Genomic DNA, 6776 nt, shown 5'->3' with positions numbered 1-6776 from the left:
TGAGACATTAATCCTGCTTCATGATACAGGCCCCAGGTGACATGACGTCTGTGATGTTCACAGGAAGTTCATCACACACTTTCTGACTGATTCATTCACTGTACAATGTGTCAGAAACTCAAGCTTCATTTATACATGTTAAAACTTTATTAACACACACAGAGGGAACATCAGCAGCTGTATCAGTCACAGCATTAATGAGGTGTGTGTGTGTGTGTGTTGTTTGAGTCATGGGTCATGTGATCAGACTCAGCAGCAGCGTCTCTGTTCAGCACTTTGTTGTTTAGTCTCTTCTTCTCTGTTTACCATCAGACGCCTGAACGCAGCAGCGTCTCTGGAAAGTCCCAACTCTTTACTTTCACTTCCTGTTCAGTCAGCAGCCAATCAGAGGCTGAGCTGCTGATGAGTCATCAGTTACCAGGAGGAGAATTTTGGAGTTGACCAGCAGAGACAGACAGAGAGACAGAAGGAGCTGAGACGCCTCCTACAGGTTCATCCTGGTACCTTCAGTGTGTCTCACCTGTTCAATTCTCCGATGGCAATCTTGTTTCTCTCAGACTCAGGCATGGATGGGTCTGAGGACAGACAGGTGAGCAGACAGACAGGTAAACAGACAGACAGGTAGACAGGTGAGCAGACAGACAGGTGAGCAGGTATTTACCCCAGTCAGTAACCAGAGGTTCTGTCAGGCTGGCGTGTTCCACCACACAGGAGATCTTCTCTCCAGACCTGCTGACACAAAACACATTCAATTTTTCAATTTTATTTATAAAGCCCAATATCACAAATCACAATTTGCCTCACAGGGCTTTACAGCATACGACATCCCTCTGTCCTTATGACCCTCACAGCTGATCAGGAAAAACTCCCCAAAAAACCCTTTAACGGGGAAAAAACGGTAGAAACCTCAGGAAGAGCAACTGAGGAGGGATCCCTCTTCCAGGATGGACAGATGTGCAATAGATGTCGTACAGAACAGATCAACATGATAAATTAACAGTAATCCACATGACACAATGAGACAGAGAGAGAGAGAGAGAGAGAGAGAGAGAGAGAGAGAGAGAGAGAAGGTGCCCGGTGTATTATAGGGGGGTCCTCCGGCAGACTAGGCCTAAATTCCTCAATGAGGAAAGTCTTAAGTCTAGTCTTAAATGTGGAGACGGTGTCTGCCTCCCGGACCGTAACAGGAAGATGATTCCACAGGAGAGGAGCCTGATAGCTGAAGGCTCTGGCTCCTGATCTACTTTTGGAGACTTTAGGGACCACGAGTAACCCTGCGTTCTCAGAGCGCAGTGTTCTGGTGGGATAATAAGGCACTATGAGCTCTCTAAGATATGACGGAGCTTGACCATTTAGAGCTTTATAAGTTAACAGAAGGATTTTAAATTCAATTCTGGATTTTACAGGGAGCCAGTGCAGAGAAGCTAAAACAGGAGAAATATGATCTCGTTTCTTAGTTCCTGTTAGTACACGTGCTGCTGCATTCTGAATTAGCTGGAGAGTTTTTAAGGACTTACTAGAGCTACCTGATAATAGAGAGTTACAGTAATCCAGCCTAGAGGTAACAAAAGCGTGGACCAATTTTTCTGCATCTTTTCGGGTCAGGATAGGCCTAATTTTCGCAATATTACGCAGATGAAAAATGCAGTCTGTGACGTTTGCTTTAAATGAGAATTAAAAGACAAATCTTGATCAAATATTACTCCGAGGTTTCTTACGGTAGTGCTAGAGGCCAGAGCAATGCCATCTAGAGAAACTATGTCATCAGATAAAGAGTCTCTGAGTTGTTTGGGGCCAAGAACAATAACTTCAGTTTTGTCTGAATTTAACATCAGGAAATTGGTGCTCATCCAAGTTTTTATGTCTTTAAGGCAGTTATGGAGTTTAGTTAATTGATTACTTTCTTCTGGCTTCATCGATAAATACAACTGAGTATCATCCGCATAACAATGGAAATTTATAGAGTGATTTCTAATGATGTTACCTAAAGGAAGCATATATAGAGTAAACAGGATTGGTCCGAGCACAGAACCTTGCGGAACTCCAAAACAAACTTTGGTACGTAAGGATGATTCATTATGAACGTGAACAAACTGAAAACGATCAGATAAATAAGATTTAAACCAGCTTAGTGCTGAACCTTTTAGGCCAATTAAGTGATCCAGTCTCTGCAGCAGAATTTGATGGTCAATTGTGTCAAACGCCGCACTAAGATCTAATAAAACAAGTACAGAGACGAGTCCTTTGTCTGAAGCAATCAGAAGGTCATTTGTAATTTTAACTAGAGCTGTCTCAGTGCTATGATGCACTCTAAATCCTGACTGAAATTCCTCAAATAAATTATTATCATGGAGAAAATCACACAGCTGGTCTGCGACTACTTTCTCAAGGATCTTTGACATAAAGGGAAGATTAGACAGTCAGTAGCCAATCAGAGGCTGAGCTGCTGATGAGTCATCAGTTACCAGGAGGAGATGATTGGAGTTGACCAGCAGCAGGAACAGAGGTGGTCAGTTCATGAGGTGACCTTTGACCCCTGCAGACCTCCATCACCACAGTGTGAGAACGTTCTCAGTCACAGTCTGAGTCACCTGACCACGTCTCACCCCTCCTGGTTTATCAGCACACGTTTAGTGTCCCAGAATGCATTTCAAACCAACCTGCAGTGACGGTGGGGTGTCATCGTCTTGAGAGCAGAGTGATGTCATCGTCCTGAGAACAGAGTGATGTCATCGTCCTGAGAACAGAGTGATGTCATCGTCCTGAGAGCGGAGTGATGTCATCGTCCTGAGAGCAGAGTGATGTCATTGTGTCCCTTTGATGTGTTTCGTCATGTGAAGGTCAGGTGGTGGTTTCAGAGACGTGGATGGTTTAATGTGACGACATGTTTCCTGCTGATCAACATGATAACAGATCTCATTCAGCACAAAGAGGAGAGCATCATCAGTGCCTCAGAAGGTCATTGACATTAATGCGCTCTAAACTTTTAGTCATTAGTGATGTTAACACAACTGGTCGATAGTCCTTTATAGAAGTTTGGTGATCTTGGGCAGCACCATGAGCAGGTCTTCCATGCTTCTGGGACATGATGAGTATCTGCAGACTCCTGACACAGACTTGTCAGTACAGAGCTGAGCTGCTCCCCACTCTCCTTGAGCACAGGACCCTGTATCCCATCAAACCCAGACGCCTTGTGTGGATTTATTCTTTGGAGGGTTCTACGCACTTGGTTCTCCTGTGTAATGAGCAACTGGCTAATTGCTCTCTTAACGAATTCTGTTCATCAGAAAAATCAACAGTATTGAATCTGGTAAAAAAGGTATTTAGTTTGTTTGCAAGGCACAAATCATCACTGGTATTAATGACCCCTACCATCGTGTACATGCCTCTCCAGGCTTGCCTCAGGTTTGTGTCCCTCATTTTTCTATCTGAAGTTTGTAACTGTGTTAAACTGTCAGTATGTCTTGTTTCCATGTTTGAGTCATGGGTCATGTGATCAGACTCAGCAGCAGCGTCTCTGTTCAGCACTTTGTTGTTTAGTCTCTTCTTCTCTGTTTACCATCAGACGCCTGAACGCAGCAGCGTCTCTGGAAAGTCCCAACTCTTTACTTTCACTTCCTGTTCAGTCAGCAGCCAATCAGAGGCTGAGCTGCTGATGAGTCATCAGTTACCAGGAGGAGAAGTTTGGAGTTGACCAGCAGAGACAGACAGAGAGACAGAAGGAGCTGAGACGCCTCCTACAGGTTCATCCTGGTACCTTCAGTGTGTCTCACCTGTTCAGTCAGCAGCCAATCAGAGGCTGAGCTGCTGATGAGTCATCAGTTACCAGGAAGAGAAGTTTGGAGTTGACCAGCAGAGACAGACAGAGAGACAGAAGGAGCTGAGACGCCTCCTACAGGTTCATCCTGGTACCTTCAGTGTGTCTCACCTGTTCAGGTGTGTGAGGCAGTCTGGAGGGAAATCACCAGAAACACAGCCATAAAAAATAACTCTGTAAACGTGGTTCAGACACACGATGATGATGATGATGATGATGAGGCAGAAACATCAGCACATGTTTTAATCTCCTCAGAGTTTTTCTACAAACATGAAATCAAAACAGTCAGTGTGTTTAAAGTGGTTTTAAATCAAAGTCAGTTCAAACTCTTCATGAAGACATGTTTTAATCTTCCTAAAATGATCCTTGAGATTTATTCAGAGTGTCTGAAACATGTTGGAGTCAAACTGTGACACTGTGGCTTCATATTGATCTGGAATCATATTGATCCTGTTTATTGATCTCCTCTGTAATCAATAACATATAATATCATGTATAGGTGACATCATCAAACCAACACATTTTAACATGGTTCATCAGTTTATTCACAGTCAGCTCGGCCAATCAAACACCAGCTGCTGGTTGTGTCATCTGTTGCTAGGCAGCAGGATGTTGATGTTGAAGAGCAGCAGACAGTGACGGAGCTGCAGCGCCCCCTGCTGGACCTTCATCATCATCATCATCATCATCTGCAGGTATAAACACATCAACACTTCAGCTGTGTCGCATCTTATTAAGTTATGATATAGAAAATGTAACATTTCAGTCACTAATGATCACACAAATATTGACAATAATAATAAATGATGATGATGATGATGATGATAGTTCAGATACACACTGCTCAACAAATGAAGGAACACATGACGATCACAGTGTGACTCAAAGTCAATCAACCTGTCCAGTTAGGAAGCAACAGTGGCCAGATGGTTTGCTGTGTCTCCCAGTACAGTGTCAAGAGCATGGAGGAGATACAGGCCGTACCATGATGAGATCCTCGGAGCGACTGTCAGACCTTATGTTGGTGCAGAGGGCCCTGGGTTCCTCCTGGTGCAGGGGGCCCTGGGTTCCTCCTGGGTTCTTCCTGGTGCAGAGGGCCCTGGGTTCTTCCTGGTGCAGAGGGCCCTGGGTTCCTCCTGGTGCAGAGGGCCCTGGGTTCCTCCTGGGTTCTTCCTGGTGCAGAGGGCCCTGGGTTCTTCCTGGTGCAGAGGGCCCTGGGTTCCTCCTGGTGCAGAGGGCCCTGGGTTCCTCCTGGTACAGAGGGCCCTGGGTTCCTCCTGGTACAGAGGGCCCTGGGCTCCTCCTGGTGCAGTGGGCCCTGGGTTCCTCCTGGTGCAGAGGGCCCTGGGTTCCTCCTGGTGCAGTGGGCCCTAGGTTCCTCCTGGTGCAGAGGGCCCTGGGTTCCTCCTGGTGCAGAGGGCCCTGGGTTCCTCCTGGTGCAGAGGGTCCTGGGTTCCTCCTGGTGCAGAGGGCCCTGGGTTCCTCCTGGTGCAGTGTGCCCTGGGTTCCTCCTGGTGCAGTGGGCCATGGGTTCCTCCTGGTGCAGAGGGCCCTGGGTTCCTCCTGGTGCAGAGGGCCCTGGGTTCCTCCTGGTGCAGTGGGCCCTGGGTTCCTCCTGGTGCAGAGGGCCCTGGGTTCCTCCTGGTGCAGCGGGCCCTGGGTTCCTCCTGGTGCAGAGGGCCCTGGGTTCCTCCTGGGTTCTTCCTGGTGCAGAGGGCCCTGGGTTCCTCCTGGTGCAGAGGGCCCTGGGTTCCTCCTGGTACAGAGGGCCCTGGGTTCCTCCTGGTACAGAGGGCCCTGGGTTCCTCCTGGTGCAGTGGGCCCTGGGTTCCTCCTGGTGCAGAGGGCCCTGGGTTCCTCCTGGTGCAGTGGGCCCTAGGTTCCTCCTGGTGCAGAGGGCCCTGGGTTCCTCCTGGTGCAGAGGGCCCTGGGTTCCTCCTGGTGCAGAGGGTCCTGGGTTCCTCCTGGTGCAGAGGGCCCTGGGTTCCTCCTGGTGCAGTGTGCCCTGGGTTCCTCCTGGTGCAGTGGGCCATGGGTTCCTCCTGGTGCAGAGGACCCTAGGTTCCTCCTGGTGCAGAGGGCCCTGGGTTCCTCCTGGTGCAGAGGGCCCTGGGTTCTTCCTGGTGCAGAGGGCCCTGGGTTCCTCCTGGTGCAGAGGGCCCTGGGTTCCTCCTGGGTTCTTCCTGGTGCAGAGGGCCCTGGGTTCCTCCTGGTGCAGAGGGCCCTGGGTTCCTCCTGGGTTCTTCCTGGTGCAGAGGGCCCTAGGTTCCTCCTGGTGCAGAGGGCCCTGGGTTCCTCCTGGTGCAGAGGGCCCTGGGTTCCTCCTGGTGCAGTGGGCCCTGGGTTCCTCCTGGTGCAGAGGGCCCTGGGTTCCTCCTGGTGCAGGGGGCCCTGGGTTCCTCCTGGTGCAGAGGGCCCTGGGTTCCTCCTGGGTTCTTCCTGGTGCAGAGGGCCCTGGGTTCTTCCTGGTGCAGAGGGCCCTGGGTTCCTCCTGGTGCAGAGGGTCCTGGGTTCCTCCTGGTGCAGAGGGCCCTGGGTTCCTCCTGGTGCAGTGTGCCCTGGGTTCCTCCTGGTGCAGTGGGCCATGGGTTCCTCCTGGTGCAGAGGGCCCTAGGTTCCTCCTGGTGCAGAGGGCCCTGGGTTCCTCCTGGTGCAGAGGGCCCTGGGTTCCTCCTGGTGCAGAGGGCCCTGGGTTCCTCCTGGGTTCTTCCTGGTGCAGAGGGCCCTGGGTTCCTCCTGGTGCAGAGGGCCCTGGGTTCCTCCTGGGTTCTTCCTGGTGCAGAGGGCCCTAGGTTCCTCCTGGTGCAGAGGGCCCTGGGTTCCTCCTGGGTTCTTTCTGGTGCAGAGGGCCCTGGGTTCCTCCTGGTGCAGAGGGCCCTGGGTTCTTCCTGGTGCAGAGGGCCCTGGGTTCCTCCTGGGTTCTTCCTGGTGCAGAAGGCCCTGGGTTTCTCCTGGGTTC

This window comes from Epinephelus fuscoguttatus, linkage group LG13 (genome assembly GCF_011397635.1).
Source record: "Epinephelus fuscoguttatus linkage group LG13, E.fuscoguttatus.final_Chr_v1".
Classification (NCBI taxonomy): domain Eukaryota; kingdom Metazoa; phylum Chordata; class Actinopteri; order Perciformes; family Serranidae; genus Epinephelus; species Epinephelus fuscoguttatus.
Note: the sequence above shows the minus strand (reverse complement) of the source record.